General features: G+C 39.3%; 1 protein-coding gene across 4 annotated transcripts in view; it reads left to right on the top strand.

Moving 5' to 3' along the window:
• Window positions 1–18,386, top strand: part of RASGEF1B (RasGEF domain family member 1B) — a 534,882-nt gene that overhangs the window by 489,931 nt on the left and 26,565 nt on the right. Inside the window, exon 1 of one of the 4 annotated variants that reach the window (XM_033106131.1) lies at window positions 8,409–8,540. The exons of the other annotated variants lie outside the window; for them this stretch is intronic. The gene's annotated coding sequence lies outside the window, so the exon portion shown is untranslated. Of the gene's footprint in view, window positions 1–8,408; window positions 8,541–18,386 lie in introns of those variants that run through there. 4 annotated transcript variants of the gene reach the window in all.

Genomic DNA, 18,386 nt, shown 5'->3' with positions numbered 1-18,386 from the left:
ACTTCTCCAACGGAGAGCCAAGTTTTGCAGGATCCTCCCTGTTTTTTTCCTACACTGACCGGAGTCCCTTTGAAATATTGGCCAACTGCTCTTGTCCTAGAGTCCCTTCCATTGTTTGCTCTCAACAGGCTGTCTGTTTTGCATTTGCTCCCTCTTTTTATGTGCTCTGGAACAAGTTCTGTGAGACTTTTTGCAAGTGACTTATTTCAATATATGGGTTGCTTCTTTCTAAAATAACTCTCATTTAACAGGTTTAAACAATCCTTCTTCCTTGAAGTGTGGGTTGATTACTCCGAGATTTGGAGTGAAAAATTTTCATCACTGTGTAGTTTGCAGATCTTAAAAGAGAAGGCAAGAAAGAAGAAAACCTAAAAACTGTAAAAATTGATGAAACCTAATAAGTACCTTGCTTGTCAGATGAGATGTTCCTGGAGTTTATGTCACTGTGATATACCTTAAAAGATTGGTTCTGGCAATGTACATGGTTTTTTTTCCCTCACCAATGGAAAGACACAGACCAAAATTCACATTCATTTTTACTTTGTTATGTGTTCTGAATAAAAAACATGACAACGTGTGTGCCATTAGTCTTAATGCAAAAGCAGTGGTAAAGCTAATCAAACTTGCACCTGTTTAGAGATATTTTCAAAACAGTATGTCCTAGTTCAACTATTTTGGGGAAAATATACAGCTTGTTAGTATTTTGGGAGGTAGAAAGTTTGGGTTCACAACTGCCTTTTGTAAGAGCTGGTGGTTGACTTTTAACTTGGGAAGGTAGGACATTTTAAAAAGAGTTTGGTACGAGTTTTTTTTGTTTTGTTTTTTTAAGCACAAAACAAAACAAAATTTAAGCCATACATTTTATGTACCTGGAGAACTTTATCCAGGGTGAGACCTTTTCTTTTACCCTTTGTTATGAATTTCTTGCGATGAGAGGTGTTAAATTCATACCTTTGTAGAAAAGCTTTGTTCTTGCTTAAGCCTATTTCTTTACATACTTTTTTCTTAGGAGAAAAATCTTTCTAAAAATCATTCAGTAATATTCTGGGCCAGAAAATTCCTCTTTTCTTTTCTTCCAACTCTTTCCAAACTCTACCTCTACAAGCAAAAGCCATGTCCTTCCACCCCACCTGCTCATCCAAGCACATCTTGAAACACACACCTTGACTCTCTTGACAGAGAGAAGTAAACGGATCATTTCACTAACAGGGAAACACTTGATCCATATATCCAACCTCCATTTTCACTTAGTTCTTGATCACTCTACAGAGACAGCTAGTTATAGACAAATATGTGAATAATTATAGATTCTAAAATTATTACCAGTTATTTCCAGGCCCTAGAAACATTAACCATATGCTAGTGGTGTTAGTCTGTGGGAGATTTGACTGCAAAGCAGGTTTCAGTCAAGAATCAAAGTTCTTTTGTTTGTTAATTCACAATACACATCACCATCTGAGAGGGGATACACACAATCACATCAAAAAGCAAGAGAGGGGCTCATTTTCATAAACTATGTGAGATACATAACATTGTTTCATAACCTTTTCACATATTATAATTTTGTATAGTGATACTAAATAAAATTCTCTCTACTTTTGATCGACAGTTATACTTTATAAATGAGCAGAAAAAAGTAAAACAATAACTTTAGCAGTATATTTTGCCTTAAAATGTAAGCTTTAAATATAGTTTAAGATTATGTATGTGAAAATATCCACTTTTGATTATAAATTTCTTTTGTTTTTTTGAAGAAATATACAAAATAAAAAGTATAAACAGCTGTGTACCCACCACGCACAAATGGTAATAATGAACATTTGTCACATCTACTTTATGTCTCTTATGAAAGAAATCAAAATGAAGTTCCCTTTGTCTTCCATCTTCAGTCTCACCTCCACCCCTTCACAGAGACTGTCATTCTCTCTAATTTGCTAGAGAAATACAGTTAAGCTATATAATTACTCCATTTGTTTTTGTGCAGAAAATATATTTAGCATTATGTTTTTCCATAACAATATCTTTCTAAATACATTGTACAGATATTCTGGTTTTACTATGAAAATGATTTCCATGTGTCAAAATGTATGTTTGGACATTTTACAAAATTAAACTTCCCAGAATCATCCAGAAATCACAATACTCTAATATTGTTTTAAAAATGATATAGCCTTATGAAAATCAATTATTTTATTATATGAAAGAGAAAATACCTTAGGGATATGTCTTCATGATGACAATCGTAAATGCTTACTAGAGAAGCTTTTTGATTAACACAATTTCTTGAATATACTTTATGAATTCCGATTAATAGTCTAGACCATATTACTTTAATGATAAAGCAACCAAGAGTTTACTATTTTACTATCTTGAATATTAAATAAGAGAAATAGTATTAGTAATATTTAGAGGATTCTAATAAAAGGCAGTAGCAACATCTAGAGAATTCTTTATCATTTTATCAAGAGGTATTTAATAGAGAATATTTGTCCCCAGTATTTGAAAACACATTGTACTTCTATGTCAAAGTAGCTCCATAGATTTCACCCCTGCAGAAATAATTAGGAAGTAAAATCATGTAGTGTTTGAAGTCTTGGGCTTATCATCCGGGGCTTATCATCCTTTGACTCCTGTACCTTTGTGATTATCTTGTTGGATGGCCTTGGAGAGAGATCATTTAATCTCGCTGGGAATCAATTTCCTCATCTCAAAAATGCCTTTAAAAAAATGCCTTGGCTGATGGCATTGGGGACAGGGGGCGGGGGAGATTAAAAGAGATGATCATTATTATTTCTCCCAGCTTTAAAATTTTATTATTCTATTATTCATTTTATTCCTTTTCCCTTCCCATTCAATGTTCTAGGACATATATTGGTAGTTAGTCAAAACTAAGGGGATCTTCTAGCAAAATAATCAGACAACATTAAAGGCTATAAGAATTTGAAACAGAAAAGCATTTTCTTAATTCATTATTATAAGATCAACTCATTCACAAGGAACCAGATAAAAACTGCTATAAAGAGACATTAGAAGTAGAGAAATATATTTATCATTCACTATAAAGATTTTATAAAATGAAGAATATTTATCTAAATATACTTATGTTAAACACAGTTGAATTTCTACTCAAAATGGTGATAATATCAAAATGATGCATGTTTAAAGTTGTGAAATATTTCTTTGTCAGTGAAGAAAAAATAAGTCACTATGCTTTGTATAATCAATGAAGATGATGAGATGATCTCATGACTCTGTGGTCAGGCCAACTTATATTTAAGTTTTCAATATCAATATCCTTCCCGAGGATATTATATATAATTACTTTGTAAGAATAAATAAGAATTGACAAGTGAACAAAATAATAAGGCTTACAAAGGGAAAATAATAAATTTGCCTTTGAACAGTTCTTGTCTACTTTTAGTGAAGATATAGTGATTTTTTTGCATCTTCTTAGAGGACTTTGAAAACCTACTATATCTGTTGTGGAATTTTCCATGCAATTGTTACATTCTTTTGTACAACTTTAAGGTCTGGGAGATAAAATGTGACAGTGATAAAGGATCACATGGACATGTGGAAGAGACTTCCTTGACGTTATCTTTTCTAGTCAATGCCCTTCTATTTAGCAGTATTTTCTTAACAAATTTAAATGAATGGCTATCTATGATATTTTTAGTGATCCCAGGAAATGAAAACATATGCCTCTGTAATGACCACTGTTAGAACTGACTGACCCTCACAGATCCAATGTTCTCCCTACATGAGGTAATGGATGTGCAAACTATAACAAATGCTGGGAATACTATGGAGATGACCATTTCAAGGCTGACCCAATACCATTGTGTTTCATCACAAAAATTCCTTCTAAGTGGCAGGGTCCATTTTATAGTTATGAAAGGATTGATGTGACACGGCAGGGACTCAGGATCTTGAATATCTATATCATCATGTCCTGCCTTTATCGTCCTTCTCTCAGGTTCCAGGGAAATATATGTACAGAGGTCAATACGAAACACATACATGCTTTTTATTACTATGAAATTCCAACATGGCGCCCTTGTAAGCCAGGTTGGCCCATGAGCACAATTCCTTACACTCGGGCCAGAAGCAGGAAGAGGGCATGAAACCACAGCACGCCAAGCAACCTCCTTCCCCCTTTCACTCTAGGCTCTCAGATGATGAGGAAAAGGAAGTCAAGGGAAAGCACACTAAAAAGCAAGGGGAACACACGTGATTTTCTTTAAGGTCTGTTCTCTGTGCATGGAATGGTGGTGGGAGTAGAATAGTAGTATTTTCTTCCTCTTCCTTTAATTCTATTCTCTGTGCAATAGCAATTGTTTTATTTTTGCTTTATATAAAATCGATACTTTAGTATCTGTGGCATTCTCTAGGTGTTATAGGTTTTTGTTTACTGCTTCACTGTTTTTAAAAAAATTGGGTTTGTGTGTTCCAGAGAAGCTGATTAGATCCGCTGATCTAATGGACGAGATGCTATAGGACAATTTAAACAGCTGCAAAAGCATATTAATATACCTTGCTTACTAACTTGTTAAATGATTTTTTTCAACAATTTATTCTTCATGTTTTTGCTTTATAAAATACTCATAATCTTTTATCAACATAAGAGTGGAAATATGCATCATACTTATCAAAAATGGGCTTGTCTTCCTTGGCTTTGAAAGTGAGAAAAGTCTTAGGCTATGGTCTAGATTGACTGTTGATAAGTAATACAACCAATGCCTTTGTTTTTTCTTATAAACTGGGCTAAGATTCCATATCCTTGGAGTGTTCATCTCCGTATTCCAGAGTGATATTGAGAAAATAAGTAAAAGAGAAAATCTGGAAGTGTTTTAGAGAGTAGCTTGGCCATGTCACAAGATCCTTTAAGATTTAGAGAGCTATCTCCATGCTGAAAAAGGCTGCTACTCCACTTCAGACATCTTTAATGATTTTCTTACGCTGAAGCTGTGATCCATTCCTATACTTTTCCCTCTTAGGTCCTATCTGGTGTTCTGGAGCCTCATTTGCCTTTCAGATGACAAGTTTTAAACATTTGAAAGCAGTTATGCTTTGTGAGATTTCCATTTAAGGTTCAAGTGTTTTAAGAAAATCATAAACCACAAATAATGATATTAAACTTATGTCTGAGACAAATAATAAACATTGCTTTGCAATGAAAACAACTGGCCTCTAATTAAATATACATATGTACTAGTTTTAACAGCAATATCTCCGACATGTAAAGTGAATCAAATTAATGGTAGAGGGATTTTTCAGGCATTATTTCATAAATCTTACAGTAATTAAATCCTTTGTATAAAGTAGCAAGATGGGTATATTGGAATCAGAGAGATATGGATTTAATTCATGGCTTCTCCAGCTAAATGGGTTGGTAAGTTATTTACCTTCCTAAGCCTCATTCCTTTGTCTCAGCAATGGAGAGAATAGCACCTGTATCTCAAGATTTTCTTGAAGATAAAAATGTAAGTAAAAAATATAACACATATATGGTGAAATATATTGAAATATATAACACATATATGGTGACACATATATGGTGAAAACTATGGTGAAATATAACAACAGGGAGTAAAAGGAGTGAACACTGTCAACATATGTCAACATGGGTAGATGATCCAAATGAAAAGCTAGAGGGAAACTAGTGATAGAATGAGACAGATTGCACAGTAACATTTTGGTAAATACACTCATGTGGTACTCAACACAAAACGATACCATCATTGTTTATGAAAAGTGGATTGAAAAACTCATACTACGTACTGTGTGAATGAGTAAGTGCAGTTGGCATGGTGAAAACTGGGGTTTTAGATGGGAAATGAAGGGGACTGAAATAAAAGGAAGAGTGATGGACATGGATCAGTCATGGCACTTGCTCTAGTTTTCCTCTGAGGTCCAAGAGGAAAGGAGAAGAATAACAATGTTTAGCACAAAGCCTGCCATGTAGCAGAAGCTCAATACAGGTAGCTATTTTTGTCAGGTCCTACTCAGTAGGGCTTTATTTACATCAAGTTGACTAGTATTGTTGAGCTTACCAACATTTACAGAGATAAGACTTGAGGCGATGGAGTCAAAAGGCCAGAAAGAAACCATGAGAAATAAAGAATATCTTTTCATGATAGAAAGTAATTGATACCTAAACATAACAGCTATTATTTATTGAGTGCCTACAATGTCCTAGGCGTTAATTAATTATTTTAACCAACATATGTTTATTGAGTGCATATAATGTGTGAGACACTGTTTTAGACATTGGAAATACAGCAGGAAAGCAACTACAATGTCACCAAGTCTGGCTCTTACGGAGCTTATATCCTAGTGAGGGGAGAGAGGTAATAACGAATAAAAAGGACAGCGTGTTAAATGGTGGTCAGCCCTATGGAGGAAACAACAACAAAACAAGGAAGGATGATATGGGGGTCACTGCAGTTTTCAATAGGGAGGCCAGGGAAGGCTTCTGTGAGGGACATTGTTCCAAACCCATGTTATGTATTAACTCTCTTACTCTTCTCAACACCTTGAGAAGAAGTTGCTTCTATAAATCATGATGGCTATTTTCAGTTGAGTACACTGAGGCCCAGAGTCTTTTAGTACCATTTCTAAGGCTGATTTTTGGCTAAGCGATAAGGATAGGATTAGGGTTTGGGTCACCTAGCTCCAGAGCTGTCCCCTTAACATATCCCCTCTCATATAGGGAGTTGGAAGGGGCTCGGGGGGGTCCAGCAGAATGGGGAGCAGGAATGTGATTTGGTAAAGCATTGAACACTTTTCATAGTATCCATTTTATAATTTGAGAAACTAAAATAAACATGTTTTATTTTGGTGGGTAAAAAACTTCAGAAAGTCAAACTGGGCAAAATCTTCAGGGCTGGTGGATGTAGCCAGCAGTTACAAAAGGATATGTCAACTATTTCCCATTTAGAAATCCTGATTTAGTTCAACCCTATTAATTTATTGCTGCAGGATCAGGAATCAAGATTGTACATGACTTGCCCAACTCACTATAGCTTGTTTGTTACAGAACCAGGATGGAAAACTGAGCCTGAAAGACCAACCAGTACAACCACAATAGCTGGCTGGACTGCCCAAGCCTCTGCTTTACTCTGCATGGCTGAACCCAGCTAACCTCTCTTGGCTATATGCCTTTTCCTTTAAACTACAGAGAGGTGCAGATCGGTGAAAGTGAATTACTGAGTCAGGGAGACCCACCTGCAGAAGAGAAGGAAGGAGTATAATTAAAGGAAGAGAAGTGAGAGGAGGCACAGAATGAGAACATGAGGGGAGGAATCTGCTAAGAATAGGCAAGGTGAACTTCAAGATGACTATTTCCACCTAAAGAAGGAGGAGGGCGGGAGAGAAGATGGAGCAGGGACAAAAAAGGTTTCTGTATCACAGTGATCCTATTTACAGTCCTATAAGACAGGTATGCATAGTGTTGTTTTATATATAGGAAAACTGAAGCTCAGAAAAGCTACTTAACTTAAGGTCACATAGTGGGCAAGAGAGAGTCTCCAGATGTTTTCAGTTTTTTTCTTTTGTTGAGTCTCTTTCTTCCCTTATTTGTTTCCGTTGTTTCTTCCCTCCAGCCTCCTTTAATTTGTACAAGGTGAACTATTGAGATTTTTACCTTTTTATCTAAAATAGTTATCAAGTATCCAGTGATAGAGTATGTAGTTACCATGACAACACCGCCTTTACTGAGGACTTGACCTCCCCTCTTTGCCTCCAGAATCATGCTTCACAGCACAGGTTCCCTTCTTTTGTGGAAATTGGAACAGCCGCAATTTTACATTTTGTTTGGGTGACCATTCGCTTAACGTTTGTCCTCCACTAGACTCTGAGCTTCCTAATGGCAGGGACCAGCCTACTTTTGCCCTAAGTGTGCCCCCAGCGTTTTGCACAAAGCCTTGCACTCCGTAAATAATTGCTGAGCAAATGTTCTTGTGATTGCTCTCAGCTGTCTTCTGAAAGTTACATGGACAGTAAGCCTTAGCTCATAGTTATGTTAATAGCTACTGTATAACGAGTTGGGCCGGTATTTACAGGTAGTACACAGGTAAATGAACACATATATGTACACACACACGACTGCACAAACAGCCCCGGGCAGGTGCACTCAGAAGGAAACCATCGCTGTCCAAGCGAGCCCAGTCAGCGCTGGTAAACACCGCTGTGCTGGGCTCCGCCGGCCTCCGCAGCGTGGGAGGGAACCCGGGTGACCGCGCCGCAGAAGTCGCGGTTCCCCGGCACTGGAGGCGGCAGCGGGAGTGGGCGGTGAGCTGCGCAGGGATTGGTCCGCGCTTTTGACTGGGCGGGGCTGCGGCGGGAGGCGGGCACCCGGAGCCAAGGGGGTGTGCGCCCCGATTGGGCGGTAGTTTCAGTATAAACAAGGAGCCCGACTGGTTTCTTGTCTGGGATTTTTCATCCCTTTTTCCTGCGCGCTTTCGTTCCCTGTCGTTTGGTTGCATTTGTGGGCGCGCGGCAAACAGCTAGGAAGACGAGGACCTGGGGTCCATCTGCAGGTGGGTTGTTCCCTGGCCAGGCTGTTTTCCGAGGAAGAACGGAGCCCGGCTGCGGGAACGAGCGATAGTGCTGCGCGCTGCGCTCTCTCGGGCGGCGGGGGAGCCGCGCTGCGCTCCCTGCCAGCCGGGCTCTCCGACTGCGCCTCCACTGCCGGCTGCGCCCGGGGCGGCGGGAGAGCCGGGGCGGGGGCGCGAGCTCTCACTAGCGCAAAGCGCCCGGCAAAAGCCAGGGACCTAGAGAGCCCCCCTGTCCCTCCACCGGGGGCGCCAGGGGCTGCCCCGGGCGCAGACCCGGTGCCAACAGGTGCGGGGCCAGCCTCGGGGGCCGGGACGGGGACAGGTTTGGGGTCTGGCCTTCCTTCTATCGCTCGGATCCCGCAGCCAGGCTTTCTGCTTAGAGATCTTGGTAGTTTTTGAAGATTTGTCTGAGCTATGATCGCGTCCATCCGTGCTTTATCCTCTTCTCCTGTGCACAGCTAGGTTGGTCCCTTCTTCTTGGCTAGTTTTCGTGTGTGTGTGTGTGTGTGGAATTGTTTACTTTTTAGTGTCGGAGCCTATTATCTAGGGTCTGACTTTTATGAAGGGACAAGGGAACAGAAGCCATGTGCTTGCGACCGAAGAGGTGATATTCTTTTACCGTTCCCCCCACCCCCGAATCTAACTTGGGACACACCGAGTCGCCTTGCGCTGGCCTGAACTCAGGTGAGTCGCCGCGTGTGACCTGGTTAGGGGATAATAAGGTGAACTGCGGGTACCTGGGAGCCTCGCGGGCACCTAGCGTGAGAGAGCCTCCTCTTTCTAGGGCAACGGTGGGAACAACTTCGGTGCTGTATAAGGAGAGCAAAGGGCAAAACGGAGGTGGGGAGGCGGGTTGCCGTGTGTGTGTGTGTGTGTGTGTGTGTGTGTGTGTGTGTACCTCTTGAGTATTGCTTCCCACCTTACCCCAACCAAATTGGCGCAGTTCAGGCGAGAGCAACGTAGCTAAGCCCTCTGACAGTGCAGACGGTGGCACAAGTGTGGTAAATTGAAGGAGGAGATCTCTAGGGAGCGACTTTCTTGGGTGAATATAGACATGTCTGTCATCGCTGATTAATTCGATTAATTGATGCGTACAGTGTGTAGAGATGAATATACACGCAAATTTGTGTCTGTGTGTTTGGGCCGAGCGTGTCTCCAAGGAGTCTTTCGTCAGCAGTCCCATGTGAGGATGATCACAAACTGCTGGTTTTCCTAGATCTATATTTAGCCCTGGCTGATCTCTAATGGCAGAAGCAGGGTCTCTGAATTGGGCGCATAAAAGGGGAAGAGTCCAGGGATCAGAGTTTTGCACTCTTGAATAATGTCTGGTACAGTCAGACTCAGATGGGATGAATAATTATTCTTTCCTCTCAAAAAAGAGTAGCTAGAGCTTGGCATGTGATGGCTGTGTCTTAATTTAAAACATAGTTGGACCGTGGTGAGAAGCCTATGCTAAGAAACAGGGAGGTTACAATTAACCGGAGTGTATACCTGATGGGAGATTTGGGAGGAAAATAGCAGGTCGGATGAAGTTTACAGCAAATGTGGAGTTGATGTCTCAAAAGAAATAATAAAAATAAACCTTGTCTGCTGAGATTTTAACAGAAGAAGAAGAAGAAAAAAAGAGTGGCAGCTTGTTAGACCCTATCATTAATGGTTTTTTATGGGGGTGGGGGTGGGGCGGGACAATGGTTGAGCAATTGAGGACCCAGGGCCCTTTTTATGAAAATCAGGGTTCATAAGCTGTGTTACATTATGCTTTTCCAGCAGATTTTATGGCAAAGATGAGAAGATCAGCTACTGATTAGCAAGTTTTTTCTTGGCATTCTTCTACATGTCCGTCAATCCTTTTGTTTTCCTAGAGGTGGCAACATTTCTGGCTATTAAGCATACTGGCTTTCCAGTTGGACTTTCCAGTTGTCTATGGAGTGTTAAATTCTTACAGTTTATTTCTCTCATGTGCATTTAAAGTCTTGCTGCATTTTATGTGCGCCTTTAGACAGTTAATCTGATACTACCACACCTGATACCCGAAGAGCATACTGTCGTTTGGAATAGAAAATCACCAGAAAGAGTTTACATTTGTCTTTTCCCCCCAGCTTAACATTGAATGTATTCTTAGGTATATATTTCCAAATGTATCTAAATATTTATCATTTATCATAATAATACTTCTTATATTATTACTAACGTATATTTCTAACATTTTTATATTTTTATTTTATTACTAATAATATTTCTTATTTCTAACATTATTATTATTTCTTATAGTGTTGCTAATGTTACATTCTTCTGGTCTAAAATTAACTACTGGCTAATAAACCACAATAGGCCAAAAAATTAACTTAATAACACCTATCTAGGAAAAAGAGAAATGGCTAGAAAATTGAAGAGGAGAGCTGGGTGACTGTCAGTACTAGGCAAGGTAACTCATGTCTTACAGGAAGTGATGGGATCAACTGTATCCATCTCCAAGGGTGACCTGGTAGAAGTGGACTTTGGAGGAGCATTTGGGTGACCCCAAAGAAATTATCACCTTGGACAGGCGTTGGAGAAAGGAGGGTGTTTTTGCTAACTTGGGAGAAAAATCTGGAATCCCTGTAGCAGGGATTGAGAATCTTGATTCTGGTACCACAAATAATAAATAGAAAGGCCATTCTAACATTTTGTGAGATTTTAAAGAGACAAATTATACTGTTGAAAATACTGCTGCAGATTTATGGGATTTTTGTTGTTAGTGATTGAATTCAGTTGTTGCCTCCCATCCCCTTCACTTTTCAAGCACCACTGCTGTCCTTTTTTGGTTCTGCAGTGAAATCTACAAAAATTCTACCTGTGCAACCTTTGGTTATTCTAAAATGACAGGTGTTGTGGCCATGATCGTGCTGGGGGCAGATTTCTGCCTTCGGAATATAGAGACTAAGGTTCTAGCCGATCTGGTGCCCTCGCAAGTCACTTAGTCTCTCCTTATACCTTCAGTATCTGTAAAATTAGATGGAGTGTTCACCTAGGTGATTTTTGAGTCTCTCTTAGCTCTGTGGTAACTGATTTATTTTGCTGTGCTATCACTTCATGCATTTGTACCCTATATTAGCGGTGGAAGAATGAAGGTTAAAGTGATCTGCGTTAGATGTTCAGCTACTTTCTGGGTGCATGCAAATGAGGAAAGGAGAGTTTCTTTTTATTGATGAAAATTATGTAGAGTTAACATTTTTTTTTGAACTGCTTTTTGCTTTTGTTTTTTCTCCTGCAAGTGTATTTAAAAATGCTAATTATTAAGAAGGTTGAGTCAGGAAATTTTTTTGACCTGTTAAGTCAATGTTACTATTCACTACATTTTTAACCAGTCTTTCGACCAGTCCTGTTTTCTTAGGTTTATATGTTCACTATTTAATTTCAAGGTGTGTCTGTATCTGGGAAATCATTCAATTGATGGAAATTTTATTTGGAAACTGGTATGAAAATTAGTTTAACACAGGCAAAGGACAAATAAGCCTTGCAAGAAAGGAAGAGACTTTACTGTATAGACTACCAGGATTTTTCTGTGTATCTAAAAGAGAAGAATGGAGGTGGAAGCATAAATGTAGTTTTTCAAGAACTTGAAGCCAAAAAATAAAATTATCTCAGTAACCAGGTTTTATAGTAAAATGCAAATAGAAAATTCTATTTGTTTACTAAATGTCCTCACTAAGTATCAGGTCACTTTCCTATGAGATGAATTGCGTTTAGAAAAATATACCCTTTTAGTAAAGGATTCTCCCCATAGGATGTTCTATAATTTGGCTTGAGCTCTATCACATATAAATGATTCAGCTACTTCTTTGTCGTTCACTATGAGAGCCAATAGCCACATGGGGATATTTAAACTTAAGTTTAATTAGACAAAATTAAAAATGTAGTTTCTCAGTTGCAGTAGCCACATTTTAAGTGCTCAATAACCACAAGTGGCTAACAGCTTCTGTGTTGGACATTGCCAAAGAGGAACATTTGCAATATCCCAGAAAGTTCTCTTTGACAGCTCTAAATTAGATAATGATGATTTTGATTATCTGGAAGATCGCTTTTATTCCTCTGGGAAAAATGAAATAATTAAATCTCATCATAGACGGTGCGGCACCTAAGACATAAGGAAATAAGAGTCTTAACTGGTTTTATCAGCCAGGGTTGTTTTCAACTGTATGGAATAAGAAATGCCAGTTTCCTAAGTTCGATAATATACCAAAATCACAAACAGTAATCACTCAGTTTTCCCCTCCCCAGAACTCTAGTTGTCCTTTTACTTTCTAAAGTAGCACTGACTTATTGCTGGAAAGCACCAGCCCTTTCAAAGACGAGGCACATGAGGCCATCTACTGTTAAACTCAGGAACTGCATGAAAGTTGTAGACAATTAAAAACGGTTGATGCATGAAGAATGTCGAAATGTTCTGTGATCAGTTCCCACACATTAAAGATTTATCTCATAGAGAAGTTTTTGATGACTATTCAGGTCCATTGAGAGTTGTCATGTAATGAAATGTTGTTTTGTGTTTTAATAAACTGCTAGGAAGATATCCCCAAGACTAAAGATGGCACATGTTAGCTTTGTTTTTCTTCCAGGGAAACCAAAGATAGATTAGTAAACAAGTTTTTGAAGTAGCATCTAGGACAATCAAGCAAAATGCAAATTCGTTTTTTATATGGAACACTATAGAACACATCAGAAAGTAATACCAACATTTCATTGTTGTCGAGAGAAATATGACCTTCTTTCCTCAAAAATACTGATTTTTATCCCCCCCAAACTGTGAAATCTACTAAGCATTTGGGACTCAGTTCCAAAGAATGTACTTATCTGGGAGTTGCTTACTTTTTGTTCAAATGCCAAAGAAGTGAGTTGATTCTGAGTTGTCGGCGCTGTATGTTTGCACTCTCAACACAATACCTCTTTTTTCCATGGAGGTTAGCAGAGGTGTAGCATTTCTACAGTTTCCAGAGCTTCTGCTAGAAATACCTGCTTTTAGGACTTCCCCTCGCTGAGGAAAGAAACGAGAAGATAATCTTTTAGACATTTTCAAGCTCAAGATAAGCCATATTTTAGATAGTGTCAGAAACTTGACTTTCACCCTGACTCAAATCCATAGTTAGATACACTCTGTTAACATACAGTCAATATTTGTGTTCTGAGATCCAGCATTGCCAGTGAGATACCAGCTGCTGTAAAGCTGAAACATATGAACTCTCTCATTCAGATCTCTGGGACCTCAAATGAAAATAGGAAGAAGATGCATGTCACCGACATGCAAAGTTCCTTTGGAATCTAGATGGATAGATATTGGTGAAACCAGATGGATAGATATTGGTGAAACCAGTAATTCCAGGATAGTAAATTAAGCCTGTCCTCACTAAACAAATATGCTTTCAAAGTTCAGCTGTGGTAGGGAAGCCATTCTCCACGTCAGTGGGTTTGTTTGTTTTTAATTGGGACATACGTGTAGCATTTGAACAGAAGTTAAAAGACAGTGATAAATATAAAGGCATTGGCTTTATTAAGTATTTCACCAAAACACTCTGATGAAATAAGGATTGGAAAAAACACTTCTTTCCCCCCTTTGACTCCTACCTTTTCTATCTCATTCTCTTGAGTGTAAAGGAAATGCTGACTTGACATGCTGGTAGAGATTTACAGTGCATCCATAGCAGATGTTGAAGGATAGCTTTTGATTTAGTTCCCACACCCATCTTTTCCTCGACCTCTTCTCCAATTTGAATTGTCACCTGAAACCACCTTATCCGGGTGCACCTGCCGCATCATAAATAACCTTGTACAAAAGCAGTTGCTAATTCAAACACAGTCTGCTGTTTAGAAAAAGGCGGCTTTTCATCTGGTGCTTTAGTTGGTTTGAAACCATTAGGCATGCCTTTCAAATCCATTCATCCCTTAAATCACCCAGCGCTTGCTTCCTTGCTGCTGGATCAATGTCAGGCTGAACTTTTTCAGGGTCCTTGGAAGAACATGATATATCTTTGTGACTGAATTAGCTGCTCCTGTAAGATAACTTGTCTGTCAACCAACTTTTCAGCTTACCAAATTAATTTTACGAAAGAGCACTCATCTTGTATACCTGAGTTGGCTATATCTTTTACTTAGCTTTGGGAAGTTTTCCAGCATGCTAATTTTGGTGGCACTAAGCTTTCTTTTAGCCTGGTTCATTGTTTAAAAAGAAAAAAAAAATCTGTTTCCCATTGTCTCACTGCATCTTCCCCATCCCAAAAGGCTGCCTCAATTTAGGGAAAAAAATGTCTGTTTAAATATCTCTACCCAAACCAAAAGAAATGTCATTTTTTTAATCCTCTTTAACTCTGTTTGATTGGTACTACCTGAAAATAGAAGTATTCCTTGATGTCTAAGGAGCCAGTTTTGAATGTGTTAGACCAAGTTTCCCATCAGAATCACCACATTCTCCTCCTTTGAAGCAGAGTAGATAAATCATATCTAGGTTCTGTACAGGCCAGCACATGTGCTTCCTAATCTGGGGTCTGAGCTCCCTGAAAGTATATGTAAACTTGTTGCATCTCTCTAGAGGCAATGTGGGGAGAGGTTTGTAATCTCCCTAAAAAGCTAAGAGCCACTGGCCAAACAGAATATATTCTGAATCTCCAGGAACTGGTTTACTAAGGACACTTTGTAAGGTGAGCGTTGCACAAGAGATTAAGCTGTCCTCTGCCTTATCTTACTGGTAGTGATTTGAATCAAGTCAGCAGCTTTTGCAAGTGTCTCATATAAATCTTTTTCCAAAGGAATGAACTACTTTGAAGTTTGATTTAACAGTCAGTTAATGCCAGTATTTAACTTTATGCTGTCACACATTTTAATTTTGGAAAGAGTCCATTTTTTTCTAAACAAGATTTGGGGTTAGCAGGTCCCTCATAGGTAGGTAGGGCAAAATTTGTGCTATAGGAGAATGGCAGACCCCGGAGAAGTTGATTTTTGAGATTATGTTGGAAAGGGCAGAGAGGAGTACATTGAGAGTTTACAGGACCCCAGAGACAGAAAATATTAATTATGAGCACTGTAAAAAGGAGGCTTTGCTGCAAACAAGGAGAAATCAGAACTACATTGAGATTAAAAAATAAATAAGTGGAAGGTATGGGATAGGAGCCTCCCACTGAGCCCTGCTTCCACTGGGGAAATCATCAACAGACAATTCCTAGGGTTAATAGCGCCCAGGGATAAATACTTCTCTGGGTTCTCACGTCCAGTACTTGGATATTGTATTTGTTTTCTTAGACAAGAGCCAAGCCAATATTGAATCTTCTGAGCCTCACTTCATGTCCACAGCTGAAGCAAGTAGGTAGAAGTAAAGTCCTGGGCATCAAATCGGAGGGATACTGAACAAACAGTGGTTCTTGATATGGGTGATAGCTTGAGAGAAGAAAAAAAAGTCTGTTTATCGTCTTAGGTATTTAAAAATATGCTTCACACAGCACTTTCTGTACCATTCTACTGACCTTTCCCCTTGTTTATCAAATGCATCTCTGACACTAGGCAGCTGATCTTTCCGGGACATGGCTGGGCGGGCCGCTTGTTAGAGATTGTCCAGAAATGGGTGATGAATGCTGTGACCCATGATCCTTCTTTTGGTCGTTTGTCTCATATAAATCTTTACTAGAAATCTATAAAGTATACACAAGCAAATACTACTGTATTTCAGTGACTCTAGGATAGATGTATTTTATTTACATCTATTGTAAAATGCTCTTTTATTTCATATGTGGTTAAAAAAGACTTAATTAAACATTTTTTTTAATCATTTGGCTATTGATGGGCATCCCGATTTTAAGGATACTAAAATATAAATAAATGTATATTAGAATATGTGAAATCTCTGTCTAGATGGGACTATGTTTTGATTGCAAACGTCAGTAGCTTAAATATTTTTGTTGACAGTATTGCTTTGTAATAAGAGTAATTAATGGCCTTAATATATCTTTGGAGCAAGGATTTATGTAGAACATGTAAAACATAAATTTTTCTAATAGCTTACAATTTGGGACAAACTGACAGGCTTTTCATTTTATAGTTAAACATTAGAAGTTCAAAGAATACCATTTGCAGTATAACATGTCATGTAATAAATTTTGAACCTGACATCTGAAGACTGAGGTTTGAAACTGTGCCCTGTCTGTCCCTTATCTGATGTGTAACCCCAAGCGAGTTGTTAGTTTTTCTGAACCTCAGCGTCTTAGGCAGTCAAAACCATGAGAATGCCTCCCAAACAGGGTGGTTGTAGAATCCAGAACGGCGTTGGTAGGCAGTGCACCTTACACAAATGGGAGCTACTGACAATCTCAGAGCCTTCCACAGCATGCTTCTCAGGTGAAGGGCCTTGAGGGGGAACCAGAGAAGTAAAGGACTGTGGGATGTGGAGACCTTTTCCAGCATGCAGGCTCCTGTAGTAGAAGAAAGTACAGCTAAAGATAGGAGAGGGCCTAAGGAATTGAAAAGATGCTAACTTGAGTATATGGCAAGATAGAAAAATATGAGCAGTGTGCAGAATTAAGGTGTATGTGGGGGCTGGGGTCCCTTACGCTGTGCAAGTTCAGCAGTCAAGGTGACTTATAGGAAAATCAAATCAGCGGATTAGCAACAAAACTTCGGGGTAATTAGAAGGCAGAGAAAATGACCTGTGACATACTCTCTTAAAAGTTATTTTTCAATATAATAAGCTATAACTCCAATTAACTTACCTCAGTTTGGTTTCCATTGCTATTTGCAATATTTTCTTTTGGCGCCTGGTTGGAGGGGGTTTATAAGTGTTGCGATTTTTGTACCTCCTGAAACAAATCCTGTGCGTGCCACCTTTCCAAGGACCAGTGCAAAAGCCTTTTGCCATTGCTCTAATAAGGCTCTAAGAAGAACTTCGCTATAAAGAAAATCAGTCGTTTGTTATAATTTAGAATTTTGGAAGGGGTGAGCAAAATTAGAAGTAGTTTTCCAGATGAAAAACATACTGGTGGGGGGTGGGGGGATTGTAAATGACTTTCCAGTTTTCATGGCTATGATGCACCACATCGGGACTTCTCTAGATATGAGTCCTTGTCCGCTTTGTGGGAGAAAATAATTCAGATGTGCAAATACTTGGTGGCTTCTGTTGCAGTTCCTTAAAAGGGAACTCTGAGTGACCCACGACTATGTTGTGGGTTAGTGCTTAGTGTTGATAAACTGAAGGCAGCAGGGGTACGAGATTCAGGGGCGCTCCACTGGGCTCACTTGGTGCAGTGGTCACGTCACCGTGTGATCTCTGCCACACGGTCACTTCATTTCACCTCCCAGGGTCTCAGTTTGCACATTTATGGAAAGAGGAGACTGGACCAGGTTGTGATGGCACTGGGCCTTGGCTTCATCCAAGACTGCCTTAGAGTCGTTCCTAACCACTTAGGACACCCATTTGCCCACCTGCTTACAGCCTCTGAATCCTTCTGGCTCATCCTCAGGCTTCTAGGCAACCGCTTTGAATTGATCGCTGTTAGAAAGTGAAATGAAATCTGTTTGCCCTGCTGGACCAGGTGGTTTCTATGGTCCTTTTGGAGTTTTAACATTTTCTGGAATTCCTGAATCCTGGTCAGCCATCTCCCAAAGCACTTCGTTAGCATGGTTTCTGTAGTGATGAATAGTAAGTGGAGAAATGGAGGAAAATTCATGGCACTTGGCAGAAAAAGAAACACACAAAAAAACTCCAGGGCATGATAGAGTGAGTTCTACTTGTCATCCTGTGCACGAAGGAAACTGGGGACAGAGCCAGGAGTGCAGTTTCTAGGCGTCTCGGCCTCACGTGGAAAGGTGTTG

The sequence above is a fragment of the Rhinolophus ferrumequinum genome, chromosome 5 (genome assembly GCF_004115265.2).
Source record: "Rhinolophus ferrumequinum isolate MPI-CBG mRhiFer1 chromosome 5, mRhiFer1_v1.p, whole genome shotgun sequence".
Lineage (NCBI taxonomy): Eukaryota > Metazoa > Chordata > Mammalia > Chiroptera > Rhinolophidae > Rhinolophus > Rhinolophus ferrumequinum.
Note: the sequence above shows the minus strand (reverse complement) of the source record. Positions and strands in the feature narration are given on the sequence as shown.